We start from the raw sequence: 15,704 nt of genomic DNA on the forward strand, positions 1-15,704 counted from the left end.
AGATTTCCAGCCCAGTAAAGGTAATTAGGGTTAACAATGCCATGGGTCTACCTTTAATAGTCTGTCATCATTTCTTTAACTTAGATATAAAGTGTTCCATTTCCTGGTGTTAATCCACACAATACAAAGTATTAGCAGTGGTACAGATTCTCCTCTGGGTAGTTAAAATGTCCAAAGTTGTTTCATATTATGGTAACTTCTTACGATAAAGAAGTTAACCTGGTTTGTAGTTTCTGAACTGACTCAGAGTCAGCCAGAGAGAGGAAATTGTTTTCTCATATACCTATTCATCTTTCATCATCCCTGGTGAGACACATTTCGTTTTAAGAAAGAAATCGCCAGTGAAAGAACAGGGAGCGATTGTGCAGTAGGAAGACTGAATGGAAAACCTTTCTTCTAATGTGTTCACACTTGGAACACTTAATGTTCAAGGAAGTCATGCTGGTCAACTCCACATATAATGCATATTTCTACAATGTCCATGTTTCAAGCATAGGGTACTGTTCAGAGTTGGTATGTAGAGTCTAAACAGGGTTAGGAATTTTATGTTTTAGGGGCTCTCAAATTGAACTGCCTTCACTGTCTGGACAAAAACTTTTCTTTGAGTCTTTCTTTAAATTGCAGTGAAATAGAAATTTTGAGATTCCAGTAGACAAAGCCCAAAGATATTGGGATCCATTTTCCTGCGCTGCTTCCAGCCCTCTAATTAAATAGCCTAGATAGTCGTGAGTCCCAGAACCAACTCAGTATTGGGGGCCAACGACAGGAGCCTATTGGTCCTATACGAAGGCCCCTGTAAGTAATATCTGATGCCTTCGCTGACAAGGAGAGAGAGTGAACGGACCCTTTTCGTTACATTCCTTGATACAGAGATTTTGGACTTAGCAATGAAATTCAGGTTCAATGTGCTTTTGCCTAACTTAGAATACCAATGACTAAGGTTCTACTTAATGTGTTTATACCAAGCAAAAAAGCAAGAAGGGAACTTTTAAATAGGGAGCTCATAGGTGGGACTAATTCTGATATCATGAATTCATTATTGGTTCAGTGTGTAACCTATGTTTCAGAAACGAGCACAGAGACTTTGGCTTACCTTGCTTTAGGACACTGGCTATAATTGATTAGTCTCCTTTGTTCTGTAAGAAGGAAAAATAATTGATACCAAGAATTTCAGACTCTACTTGAGAATTTTCCCAAGGGTACCTTATCCCACCTTCCTATTCTGGAGTTTGTGTGTTTCTTGATTTTGCTAGGATTGAATCGCAGCACCATATGGATTCCAAATACAGATGTTTGCAAATTAATGATCCTCCTTATAGTTTACTTTAATAATAGTTTTCAAAAGCAACTAATGTCCCTAGGGAGTTGGTTGCTTGTCTGATTTTCCCGGCCCTAGAAATTGAACAAGCCAAGCAGCTGGTCCCTCATTCTGGATCTGTCAAGGCAGGTTGTGGTGCGAAGGACCGGACTCCACAGCTGCAGGCTGGTAGTGTGGCAACTGAGGAACAAGCTGGCCATGACTCTGTGGGTCCCAGAGGGCCCAGATGCCAGGTGGCAAGGGAATCCTGTCATTTGTCAGCTTGGGCGTTGACAGAAATCTGTGTAGTGGTGTCACTGTACATCGGACACAATTGCTACATTTTTGAGATGTGCTCTGCTTTTCTGGAGTGAGATGATGTGGCATTTGAAATGTGAGGCTGCGATTTTATATTTAGAAGTGAACAGCTGCCAATTTTCTAGAGCTTGGGTAAGAAAGAAAATCCAACTTTATTGGGAAGTTGACCAGTAGTGATAATTAGGCACCACTAGGAAAGGAATGATCAAATACCCAAATATACCTATAAGGAATATTTCTTTCCTTCCTGCTCTCCTTCTTCAGAGTTGTGACTCAGTGCTCTCCAAGCCTGATTTGGTCACATGTCAAATAATCTCCAGTATTCTCAGAGACCATTGTGAAATCTGGCACATTAAATCTCACTGTATTTTAGAAGCAGTTGGAATATTTAATAATGACAGATGTCAACAGAGAAAAAAGTTTTAATTAAATGGACTTAATATCTATGACAAACTGACTATGAATGTACTAGATATGTGCAGGGTTTCTTTCCTGTTCATTCATTCATTCAACAAATATTTATTGAGAGCCTATTATGTGCCAAGCACTTAGTTATGAACTATAGATACAGCACTGAGTAAATAGAAGTCCTTATAAATATGTAGCTAACATTTTATGAGGACACAAACAATAAATGGTAGATAGTGAAAATAAACCAGGGAAAGAGACAGAGAATGACTGGGGATTAAGTGTGTATACTCTTCATAGGGAAAGCCTCACTGATTAGCTGCCATTGTAGTATGGAGCTGTAGTGGATGAGGGAAGGAGCAGAGCCCTGTGTGTGTCCAGGTAAGGGTGGTCCAGACAGAGGAACAGAACTACAAAGACCCTAAGGCAGGTTGTACTTGAAGAATGGCACTGAGAGCAGAGGGCCCAGATGGAATGAGGGAGGAGAACAATGAGAACTGGAGGCCAGATCACGGGAGACGTTGGAGACCATGGTGAGCATCTTGGTTTTCCTTTGAGGAGGATTGAAAGCAGCTGAGGGCCTGAAGCAGAGGCCCAGCATTGTCTGAGTCTTACTTAATTTTTATATACTTTTTAAAGGTAAGTATTTATACCTTCTCTCATAATTCTCACAGCAGAATTTTTATTGTTGTTTATTCCCATTTTTAAGCAAAGCCATTAAGGCTCATAGATTCGAAGGAAATTGCCCATGTGACAAAAAGAAAATGTAAGGCCCATGTTCTTTCGACAGCTTCCAAACTTCCCCTTCACTCTTCACTGGTTGACATTTCATCTAGGAAACTCATATTTTGAATTGGGGTAACACAGCCATGGAAAGCCAACTTTTATCAGCATTTCACTAATGGAGAAAAAGAAATAAAGGTACTGGTGGTCCTTATTCTGGGAGTTTATGAATCAAGAGAAATTTCCTTTTTTTTTTTTTTAAATACTTTATTGATTTTTTTACAGAGAGGAAGGAAGAGGGATAGATAGTCAGAAACATCGATGAGAGAGAAACATCGATCAGCTGCCTCTTGCACACCTCCTACTGGGGATGTGCCCGCAACCAAGTTACATGCCCTTGACCGGAATCGAACCTGGGACCTTTCAGTCCGCAGGCTGACGCTCTATCCACTGAGCCAAACCAGTTTTGGCAAGAGAGAAATTTCTTTATCCTTTTTTATTTTGAAAAAAAATTCCAACTTAGAAGTTTCATAAACAATACTGAGAATTTCTGGATATCCTTTAAACAGATACCTTAATTTATAATAGTTTGTCACACTTGATTTATCTATGTGTATATGCTTGTACAAATGTAAATACATACTATCATTTTATTTCTGAAACCGTGTGAGTAATTTGCATGTCATACTCCTTTACTCCTTAGTACTTCACAGGTATACCCCCATCTTATATAATAAAAGCCTAATATGCTAAGTGTCCAGTCATCTGGTTGTCCATTCAACCAATCAAAGCATAATATGCTAATGATATGCTAAGGCCGCTCAACCACTAGCTGTGATATGCACTGACCACCAGGGGGCAGACAGTTGACCAGTTGACCAGTTGCTATGATGTGCACTGACCACCAGGGGCAGATGCTCCAACTGGTAGGTTAGCTTGCTGCTGGGGTCCAGCCTATCAGGACTGAGTGAGATGGGCTGGACATGCCCTGGAGCCCTCCTGCGGTCCCTCCCCAGCCCCGATTGTGCACCGGTGCAAGGGTTCTTCGGCCTGGCCTGTGTTCTCTCGCAATCTGGGACCCCTCAGGGGATTTCGGAGAGCCGGTTTTGGCCCGATCCCGCAGGCCAGGCCAAGGGAGCCCACTGGTGCACAAATTTGTGCACCGGGCCTCTAGTAAACAAGAATATTCTCTTTTGTAACCACAGTAGAATTACCAATCTCAGGAATTTAGCATCTCTACAATATTTATATTTAATCTACAGTTCATAGTCCAGTTTCATAAATTATCCCAATAATGTCTTTGATAGCACTTTTCTCTCTCTAGTACTACATCTGGCCTAGGATCATATATTGTACTTAGCTGTCATATCTCTTCAGACTTTAATTTGGTTGAGTTCCTCACTCCTTTTTCTTTCTTTGGTGACATGAAGATATTTGGAGAAGAGGGATCAGTTATTTTTATAGAATATTCTCCAATTGGGGTTTTTCTAATATTTCCTTGTGAAAAGATTCAAGTTATGCATCCCCAGTCAGAAAACTACCTATCTGACATTATGTCCTTCTCAGAATATCACCTCAGCAAGCACTGAGGTCTACCTACTCCTTGTTGGTAGTATGAGTTTTGATCACCAGGTCAAGGCATTTTCTATTTTCTCCACTATACAATTACTGTGCTTTCCCTGATAGATGTAAATAGTAAGGAGTCTGGGTCAAGGCACTTTGGTATCATGCAAACATCCTGTTCCTCATCAGATAGCCCAAATTTAGTATATATTTATTATCCATTGCTTGGGATATGAAGTTGATTTTTTTTTTTGATATGTTAACCTTGTATCCTGCAATAATCTTGCTAAGTCACTTAATTCTTGTAGGATTGTGGTTTTTTTAATAGATTCCCTAGGATTTTCTACATAAATGATTGCATCATCTGTGATTAGAGACAGTTTTACATTTCCCTTCCTAGCTTTATCTGTTGACTATTTTTTGCTTGTTGCACCAGGTAGGCCTTCTAGTACAATGTGGCAGAGAAGAAGTGAGAGTGGAATTCCTTACCTTGTTCATGATCTCAGGAAAAGCATTCCGTTTTCACTATTAGTTGTAGGGTTTTTGTTGTTGATGTTCTTTATCAGATTAAGTAAAGTCCATTGATATTCCTAACTTGCTCATAGTTTCTATCTTGAATTATATTTTAATTCAAGATAGAAACTCTATCTGAATCTATGAAGATGATTGGATTATTTTTTATGTTTAGCCTATTAATATGATTAATTAAATTGATTGAGTTTGAATGTTGAAACAACCTTGAATTTCTGAGTTAAACTTTGTCATGACATATGAGCTTTTTATATAGAGCTAAATTAGATTTGCTAGAATTTTATAAATATTTTTATGTCTATGCATCTTAGGTATTGCTTTGTAGTTTTCTTAATGTCTTTGTCTGATTTGGGTATCAGAGTAATATTGGTCTTATAAAATAGGAGCATTTCCCCTAACCTTCTCTTTTGGTGAGTTCTTTAAAGAATTTGGCATCATTTCTTCTTTATACGTTTGTTAAAATTAACAACCAAATTCAAATGGATCATGATTTTTTTTTGTGTGTGAGAAGGTTTTAACTACAAAGTCAGTTTATTTAATACACATAAATCTATTTAATGTGTCTTCTGTTTATTGAATGAGCTTTAATTGTCTTTCATGGAATTTATCTATTTCACCTAGGTTGTCAAATTAATTGCTATTAAGTCAATCATAATATTTCTTTATGTCAGTATGACCTATAATAATGTTCTTTCTCTCATTTCTTATATAGATAATATATGTTTTTATTAATTTACTTAGAGGCTTATCAATATTATTGATCCTTTTAATGAAACAGCTTTTTGGTTCATTCATTTTTCTCCATTTTCTGTCTTACTGATTCTTGCTTTTATCTTTATTTTCTTCCTTCTCATTACTTTGAATCTCTGATTACTATTCTCTCTTTAACTTTTTAAAAATATATATTTTTACTGATTTCAGAGAGAGGGCAGAGGGAGAGATAGAAACATTAATGATGAAAGAAAATCATGAATTGGCTGCCTCCTGCACTCCCCCTGTTGGGGATCATGCCTGCAGCCCAGGCATGTGCCAGACCGGGAATTGAACCATGACCTCCTAGTTCACAGGTTGACACTCAGGCACCGAACCACACTGGTCATGCTTCTATTTAACTTTTTAAGGAAGAGGCGTAAATCATTAATTTGAGTCCTTTCTTTTTCTAATACATGCTATACAGTTCTTTCTGTATATTGTGTTTTCCTTGCCCTACAGTTCAAAATAATTTGTATTGTTATTTGTTCTTTGGGCTATGATTTTTTTTTATCCATGAATTGTTTAGAATTATATTATTTAATTTTGAAACATTTGGAGATTTTCCAGATCACTTTCTGTATTTTTATTGAACTCTTCTGTGATGTGAATGAAAATGTGGTTTGTATGATATTAGTGGTTTCAAATTTGTTGGAGTTTGTTTTATGGCTCACAATATGGTATATCTTGGTGAATGTTCCATATGCACTTGAAAAGAATATGTGTTCTGTTATTATTGTATGAACTATTCTCTAAATATCAGTTAGGTCAAGTTGATTGATCTTTAGTGATTCTTGGTCTACTTGTTTATCAATTTTTGAGAGAGGAGATTTGAAATTACTGACTATAATTGGATTTTGTCTGTTGTAGTTGTTTATGACCCTTTGCGACATGAAAGTTGATATTCTATTGAGTATATGTGAGGTTATGCTTCAGATAATGACTCAAGGAAGCGAACAGTGAAGATCCAAGTTTCTAGTAGCTGTTTTTCAATTTTTTTTTCTTTTATGAGGAAAACTCATACTTGAGTGAAACCCAGCTGGAGCATGCCTGCTCCCTGCCTTCCTGCTTTCAGCATTTATTACAGTAACCATATTTTCTGGTTCCTATTTCCTGTTGAATAGTCTATCTGCATACTACTGAAATATTTATGGGATCAAACCTCAGCCTTTTGGCGTATGGGACGATGCTCCAAACAACTGAGGTACCCTGTCAGGGCACACCCTATTCTTCTTTTAAATGCTTTCAAATGCTTTATCTTGCTGGGGCATGTCAAATGGACTTATATCATATAATAGGTTAACACAAAAGAAAATGTTTAAACATCTTTAAAATATTTAAATTTATTCATAAAAAATTGTTAATGCACTGTGTTGTGGGGAAATAGGTAGGCATTATTATACATCCTTGTGGAGAGTAAATTGTAACAGTTTATAGAGGGCATTTTGGCATTATATTTCAAAATTAACCTGGGCCCATCATTTGATCTCATTTTTAGTGATTTAACCCACAAACATACCCATAAATAGGAGAAATGAAATGCAATAAAATATTAACATTGACCCATTGTAACGGTAAATACTGAAAACAACCAAAATGTCCATCATTAGGCTATTGGTGATTTGGAATACCTGCAGATGTTTAAAATATATATACTTTGTTACCAGCCAAGAGCCTCCCTCCCCAATTCTTCCCACCTTCTCTTCACGAGAAGACTCCCTATGGTTCCCAGGTAAGGTAGTGATGCCCCAAACCAAGTTGGTTCTTGTCAAATTGGGTATTTTGGTGTGTCCTTATGGAGTCATGGACCATATAGGAAGAGGCAGTATGTTAAATTAAACCCATTTCAGGGAAGGGAACTCTTTTAAAACAATTCATTGATGAGAAAAAATGTTGGTCTGTCCATTTAAAGAACTGCCAGATCTATTGGGATGTGTAGTCAATGGCAATCTTACATTAAAATTGAGTTAAAATCTGTTGCTAGTAGCCTGAAATTCAGAAACCATTCCTCTACTGAAATAACTTGCAAGAGGTATATGTCCAGGCCAGTTTGAAAATTTCACAGTATACCTGAAGCGTAATACTCAACCTCTTTATAAACAAGTAGTGTTATAGAGTAAAACATCCATATTCAGCAGCAAGAATAGTAACATGGGTAAACGTTTTTCTGAGGAAAAAAATTTAAGATGACAAAACATCTCCGGTGGTCAGTGTGCTAATGAAACATATTCCCAACAACTCACAGATACAATAATGGTACCCGTAGTCTGTGCATGTCACTGCCCATCACACAGATATGTGGGTGAGGAGGAGTGAGGGGAGGGGGCAAAGTGGTGCTTCCAGGAGTCCCCAGAATGGGGAACTGAAACAGTATTTACCTAGGAATGCCTGTAGTTCTAATATCTTGATCACCACCCCCTTTCACTGTGCTGGGTCCAGAAATTGGTTAACCCTTTTTCATTTCTACTGGCACACCTACGTATAGATACTGCGTAGGGCTTAAGGATTCCCTTTACATCAAGCTAAAATCCTCCTTTCTCTTTTTTCTGTATTTTATTTTAAAAATATGTTTTCATTTATTTTTTTAGAGAGAGAGAGGAAGGGTGAGGGATAGAGAGATAGAAACATCAATGAGAAACATCATCAATCAGCTGCCTCCTACATGCCTCCTACTGGGGATTGAGCTCACAACCTGAGCATGTGCTCTGAGAATCAAACCAGTGATCTCTTGGTTCCTGGGTTGACACTCAATCACTGAGCAACACAGGCCGGGCTTTCTGTCTTTTAAATTCTCACACAGTTAGTTAGGCCAGAGTTCTTCACCAGTGACACTATTGACATTTTAGCCGGGATAATTCTTTGTGGTGGGGCTGTCCTTCACTGTAGGGTGCCTAGCAGCCCCTCTGGCCTCCACTCACTAGATGCCAATAGCTCACCCTTCCCCAGCTGTGACAACCAAATGTCTCCAGACATTGCCAAAAGTTCCTTGGGGGTGGGGGTGGGGGCAAAATCAGTCCTCATTGAGAACATTAACTTGCCAACCTTTAGAGGTTTCTATGGGTTTGACTGCTGGAAATAAGGAGGGAAATTAAGGTTCAACAAATAAGCTTCATTCTGTTCTTCTTTTTTCTTTTATTTCCATCATTTATTTGACCAAGAACCACAGTCTCCAAGCTGGTGGCCAAAGGGATGAATTTACCAGAAGGTGGATTACATTTAGCCTACAGGATGATTGTTTTAAAATTAAGCTCAAAGGCCTTAAGACTAGGTCTTATACTCTCCACTGGTTTCTTCACCATTCCCTCTACTTTCTAAAGATGCACACACTTGGCTTGCTTCACCTGTTTACATAACCTGTCTGACCAGGAAGGATTTGAGTGTGCCACCTCTTTCTCCATGTGTGTGCTCACGGTGCATACCTCAGAGCCACCAAAGACCACGTAACACTTTGTCCAAACCAAGATAAACAAAGACAAAAACCTTCCTTAAGACATTTTTCTTTCATCTGCCAGGAAGTTATCATGAAATACCGATTCTGTTAGAAAACAAGGCAATTTACTGCCGTTTGCTAAAGAATTGTAGTAAATAAGTCTATGATGCTTTTGATAGATAATGTAGCCCCACTGCTGTGCATTGCACATCCAGTACATCCATGCATGGCAGTCTTGCATGTTTAAGGTAAGGTCTGGGTTCCATAGGAAAACCTGGATTTAGACTTTGCCAGAATGTCATTAAATTATCTGAGTGTAGAGAGATCATTAAGACAACAGGGCAGATCCCAGTGAGAGCACCATCACCGTTATCTTGTATTCCCTGTGGTTGAAGGAAAACACTGCTCTTTCTAATAGGCAGGTGTTCCAACTCAGACCCTGTCCTGAGCCAGTCTTGGGAATAGGAAGGCTAAAACTCAAGGAAGGGAGGTTGAGGGGGAGAAGGAAATAAAAGCAGAGGAGACTCTTATATGGTGGTGACATCAAGGAAGAATTGAGAGTTTCTGTGGCTGTTGGAACCTTCTTGCCTACACAGAACTGGTCCTAGGAGACTGTTCTTAATTTTGAAAGCTACTTCTCTCGTTACTGATGAACATCTAGCCAGGGTTCTTAAGAGAGATGATACCTTCATTGTTATGTTATATTCTGAATTCAACATTCATTTATTGCTGTTTATCTTTTCTTCATTCATTTTTTTAAGTTTGTTTATACAGTAAATGTTTTTGAGCACCTACTATGAACTTGCACTATTAGAAATCCCTCTTCTCGTGGAGAGACCATCTTCTAAATGTCATAACTATGTATGGTGCCAGATGGGTGCTAAACTTATCATGGTGATCACTTCATAAGGTCTATAAGTGTTGATTAGGCCCTATGCCTGAAACTAATATCATTTTAAAAACTGCACCGGTAGGTCGCTGGTTTGATTTCCTGTCAGGGCACAGTAGGGGGCATGCAGGAGGTAACCGATTGATGTTTCTCTCTCACATCGATTTGTTTATCTCTCTAAAATAAATAAAAACATATTTAAAAAAAATACACGTTCCAATTTCTAATTACTCTATCAGTATATCATTTCATTGAAACCTTAACAAAATCGGATATTGTAGGTTTTACTGATTCAGTTGTTCTAAAAAAGTAGTACATCATTTCAGTTTGCATTTCATTGCTTTCTGTGGTTGTGAAATTGAGGGGGGTTTTGTTAGCATCCCAGAATTGGATCTTGGGACGCAGGGTAGCATCGTATATCTGTCTATGTGAGACCATCTACTCTGGCAGTGGCCGTCTTCATGGCTGCTCATGGATATTCATTCTGCTTTCCCTTCTAGTCACATGATAGGATTCTACTTCCCTACTCCGTGGAAGTCAGGTGTGGACATAAGACTTGCTTTGGGCAATGAGTGTGAGTGAGAATGATGTCATTCCAGCCTGAAGGTTTCACAAGCCTGGGACTCACCGTGTTTCTTGCAGCCACAATCCTGGGCACCTTCTAGCTGGGGTCCTTTGGTGAGAATAACATGAAGCAAAACCCTGCGCTGAGCCATAGTGGACATGTAGCATAAATGAGAAGCAAATGTTATTCCAAGCTACTGAGACCTGGTGATTGTACGTTAGGAAGCATAACCTGCTGTCCCCTCTGATTCAGCCGGTGTGGCCCGTCTGCCTGCCTGCATTGCTGGGCCTTCACGCCAGTGTCCAGACCCACTTCAGCACCCAGAACACCCAGCAGACCTGACAGTCAAGTGCACTTCCAAACAAGGAAGGAGGGTGGTGGGACTTATGCATAATTCGTTCAATTCCAAGCAACAAAATGGGTGACAACACTGTGCCATCTGCCAGCTCAAATTATTTTTGTCATCTCAGATTAAAAATTGTTCTAATATTCAGCTGGGAAATGACTTAGTGCGGATTGGCTTCGGGCAACTTCTTAAAAATTGCTCTTCCTTCACAATAGGCCCATAAAAGTTAATAAAAATAAAGCTAACATTTATTGATCGTTCATTATGCTTCAGGGACCGTGCCAACAGAATCTCCTTTATTTTTCCTTGCAACGTGATGAGGCTGGTGCTGTAATCATCTTTGGGTTACAGATGAAGAAACGGAGGCTCAGGGTGAACGTCCCTTGTACAGGCCATTCACTGTTTAATAGCAGTCCGAGGATTTGAACTAGGTTCCGTGGGGCTGTGCACAGCCACTTACACAACAGGGGCCACATTGTTTCATCCAAGACTTTCTCAAGGCCGCAGACCGGGTACATTGTGGTTCTGCCAGGCCCTCATCCTTTACTACTATCATCTTTCCCTCTCACCTGCTTTTGCCATACTGAGATCAAAGAGTTTATCCCGTGTATGACTTTGTCCAACCAACGCTTAGCAAACAGGCACTGCACAGGCTCGAGACACAAAAATCAACGAGCCACAGTTGTTTCCCTCCAGGAGCTTATACTCTAGAGCAGTACCCACCAAATACACTGCGAGCCACAAAGCAAGCCACACGTGGTCATTTAAAAATATATATCTATGTATACATGTTTTAGTTAAAATTACATAAAACATAAAATTCACCTTCTTCACCAGTTTTTAAGTAGACAGTTTGGTGGTATTAAGTACATTCATATTATTGTGCAACCATCACCAATACCCATCTCCAGAACTCATTCCTCATACGGAATTTTAAGTTGACTAGTAAACACATTTTTAAAGCCAAAATAAACAGATTAAATTCATTTTAATAATATAGTTTAACTCAATAAATCCAAAGTGTTATAATTTAAACATGAAATAACTATAGGAAGTATTAATGAGCTATTTACATTTATTTTTTGGACTATGATTTGAAACATCTAAATATGGACTAGCCACATGTCAAGGACCCCATTGCCATGTGTGGCTAGTGGCTATTGGGACTGCACAGAGCAGGTCTCTAGGGAAAGATGAAGGCATGGACTGATTATCTCAAGGTAATACGGAGAATGATGGGGTGAAATGTCCATGGGACACTGTGGGAGCACAGCCAAGGGACACTTAGCTCAACGTGGAGTCCTTGGGAGGCTTCCAGAAGAAGATACCTGGTTGGGCAAAGAAGAGTGAAAAAGACTAGATCCAAGGTACAGAGGCAGGCCATTCCAGGAACTGCCAGCAGTTCCCTGTGGTGAACGCAAAGCGCAAGCCAGTGGGGGGTGGGAGGAGATCTGGCTTCTCAGGCACAAGGGGGCCCAATCATGAAGGGCCTTGGATGGGAGCCAAAGAGTGTGGATTGTATTTGCATGACCCTCTGCAGCTTTACAACATCCTTTTAAATTAGATTATTTGGAAACAATAGTATCAGCCCTCAAGCATTTGTGTCCAAGACTACTAATTGCCTCCTCACTCTAGTCTCTCCTTCTTCCATATTATAAGAAACCCTATATTATTAGGGGTAGCAAAAAGTGTAGCTAAAATGTGCACCTCCCAGCCAGTTTTGCAAATAAAGATGACAGCTGAAGTCGTTAGATTGGATTTCTTGGGAATTGTCCTAACAACAGTTGATTCAGATAAGAAGTATGCCATTCATCCATTGCGCTTTCAGCTTCTTGCTGCCTGGAGTGTAGACATGATTGCTGGAGCTGCTGCAGTCCCTTGGTGACTATGAGGTCCCCTGTGTAGGCCCTAAGCACATCAGAGGAGAAGGATACATGGTTCCTCTGTCCATACAGCTGTGGAACTGCTGCACCAGTCCTTCCTAATTCAGGACTTGTTTTATGTGAGAAAAAAATAATTACTCTCACTTAAGTCACCATTTTTTGTTTTATTATATGCAAACAAACCTAATTTTGAGTCATCTAGGATACATAACTCATAAATTAACTCTTTAAGTTCATTTTGCAAAGGAGTTTACGAAGGATCTGAAAAATTAAGTGATCATGCAGGGAGTAGTGTCAGAGAGGAAACTCACACCTGGGGATGCTGGCCCCATGCCCTGTGCTTTATTTATTGTATCATTTTGTTTTTCAAGGATGTGGTTGCTGCTGCCTCCCCCTTCCTGTTGCCACACATTTTCAGGGTAGCTGTTGCACAGGTTACAGTTAGTGGCAGCCTGTATGGAATATCTAGTAAGAACTTAGTCCCAGCCTCTACCTGGACATTGGTGTCCTTTGCCTCAACCATCTGGCTGGAGACCCATAAAACATAGGGGCAAGCAGTGACCATCTTCTTCCCTCTTCCTTGCCTTTAGGGATCCCTCTGGCTGCTTCCACTGGGTTTTCCTGGCTGTGCACCCAGGCCCTCCTCAGCTGCATATACAGGATTGTACAGGCATCCGGCTTGCCCCCTCCCTTCTTGCTGTGTGCCTCCTGGCTATGTCACTGCTCAATTAGCATCCCCAGCACAGGGTGGTGATGCTCAAATCTGTCAATTCTGCAACTTGTTGGCATCTCTACAGAGAGCTCAGCAGGAGAGGAGGTTGCTGACTCAAGGCTAAATGGGATTTTCATATCATCTGCAGAGCTCAGTCATCCGCAAGATCCTCCTTACTTGCAAGTGAGCCAGATCAATCAATGGTTTATTGAGCATCCTCATTGACCTTCAGAACTACCACCAGCAGTACCGTCTCCGCCAGGAGATGGGCCAAGTGCCTTGTACCGGCCTCACTGGTTCCAGGTGTGGCCAGGTGGTAGCCAGGGCCTTCAGGCCAAGGTGCTTTCAAGCCAACCTGATACTCATCACTCCACACTTTCTCTGACTTGTGTGCCAGTTTGCCTGCACAGCTGGGCAGAGAAGTGTGTCTGCTTCTTAGCTGTGTACCTAGAGATTGGTGAGTAATCTTTTCCCATAAAGGGCCAGATAGTAAATGTTTTAGGCTTCATGAGCCATATATGGCCTTGTCATGACTACTCAACTCTGCCATTATGGCATGCAAGCAGCAGGGACAATATATAAAAGAATGAGTGCGGCTGCACTCCAATAAAACTTAATTTTTAGACACTGACATTTGAATTTCATATAATTTTCATTTATTTTAAAATATTCTTGCTTTGATTTTTTAAAAACTATGTGAGAATATAAAAACTATTCTTAGCTTGTAAGCTGTACAAAAAACAGGTCAAAGGCTGCATTTGGCCCATGGGTGCTGGTTTGCCAACCTCTGATCTAGAGGCAGGTTTATATGGTAGTTAAAAACATGAGGTGGAGTATTGTTGTTGTTCGGGTATAAATCCTGATGCTGTCACCAGACAAGTGTGTAACTTAACAACAGCTATTTCATCTTTGTAAGGTTCAGTTTCCTCCTTGTGAAATGGAGATCGTTCCAGCACACACTGCAGAGGACTGCTGGTTGACTGAATGAGATAATGGATGTAATGTAGGTAGCCCAGCACACTCTTGCATGTCCACGATGGGCCCAGTGCTGGGAGAGCCACAAATGAACCAGACACGGTTGCCCTCTCCAGGGGCATGGAGTCTAGCAGGGAGCTGGCTGTGTGCCCCAGGAACTGTCACACACAGGGCACAGTGGTCATAGCTGTAAGAGAGGCACAGCAGGGGCAGTCTGTCATCTTGATGTTTGCAGTGCAGCTTCTGGGGTTTTGAAATGCTCAGGGTGTTCGCTCAAAGGAAGAGCAGCCCACCTGGGACCCCTCCCGAGGCCAATCCGTGCACCCACCTCTGTGAGCCCCTGCCGCCCACCGCGGCTCTGGGGCCTTGGAAGTCTAGCTTCCCCATCAGCCTTGCAGCACCTCTGCTCACATTCCTCAGCAGCCACAGAGGGAGAGCTCCCACTGTCCATCGCTGCAATGTAACCCAGTTGAGCTATGGCCAATATCACCTTGTCGTTGGTGAATTTCTATTAAATGGAGGTCATTCTAATACAGTGTGCCCAATTTGTCAATAAGTCGTTTGCAAGCAAGGTCAGATATATGGTAAATGATGCTTTTTTGTGTGTTTGCATAATTTTAACTTCCACTTACAAACCCATCTTACCTTTCCTCCTTGTAAGATTTCTTGTTCTGCCTAATCTGGCCACTAATTAGTATCTTAACTAGGCTTATCACCCGGGGGGCCATCTAGGCTATATTCCTTAGCTGTGGAATTCCTTTAACTCAGCGCTTAAAGGCAGAAGGTAACAAGGCAACTCATTGTGAATAACTGGAACCTCCATATGGTTGTACTGGCACCCAGCATTCTAAACTGTTTTCTTTTATATAATGTAGGAATCAGACACGCTTCTGAGACTATAATGATAAATAGTGATATTCAGCTGATCTCATCTCCAGAGAGAAATGGTAAACTCCTTAGCAACAGTCAGTCGTGGTTCTTTTCAGTTAGTTCCCTGAAGTCTTTCTGGATCTACATTACGCGTGCACTCTGTGTGTCCCATGTTGCTTGAGCCAGTGCTGTTCCACGCCACGTTGATCTCTCACACCCTTGAATCAGTCTTCCATACCAATTGCATAGCTTTCTCTGTGTCTTGGACTGCACTTACTCAAGTGGGAGCTTTTAACGTGGTGATCTTCCCATTCTTCCTTTTTGCAAACCCTTTAGCAGGACCCTTTTCTTCCAACACACTTAAAACACCCGCTGCCGCTGCCGGCTACTTGGGAATTACTTCTCTCTCCGTTGCACTGTTACAGCTTCTTTCTGCTTTGTCCA

At 40.6% G+C, this 15,704-nt stretch overlaps 1 protein-coding gene across 2 annotated transcripts in view; it reads left to right on the plus strand.

Moving 5' to 3' along the window:
* Positions 1 to 15,704, plus strand: part of LOC308247866 (histone-arginine methyltransferase CARM1-like) — a 230,643-nt gene that overhangs the window by 93,877 nt on the left and 121,062 nt on the right. The gene's annotated exons all lie outside the window — the stretch shown is intronic.

Source organism: Plecotus auritus, assembly GCF_963455305.1.
Source record: "Plecotus auritus genome assembly, chromosome: 5".
Lineage (NCBI taxonomy): Eukaryota > Metazoa > Chordata > Mammalia > Chiroptera > Vespertilionidae > Plecotus > Plecotus auritus.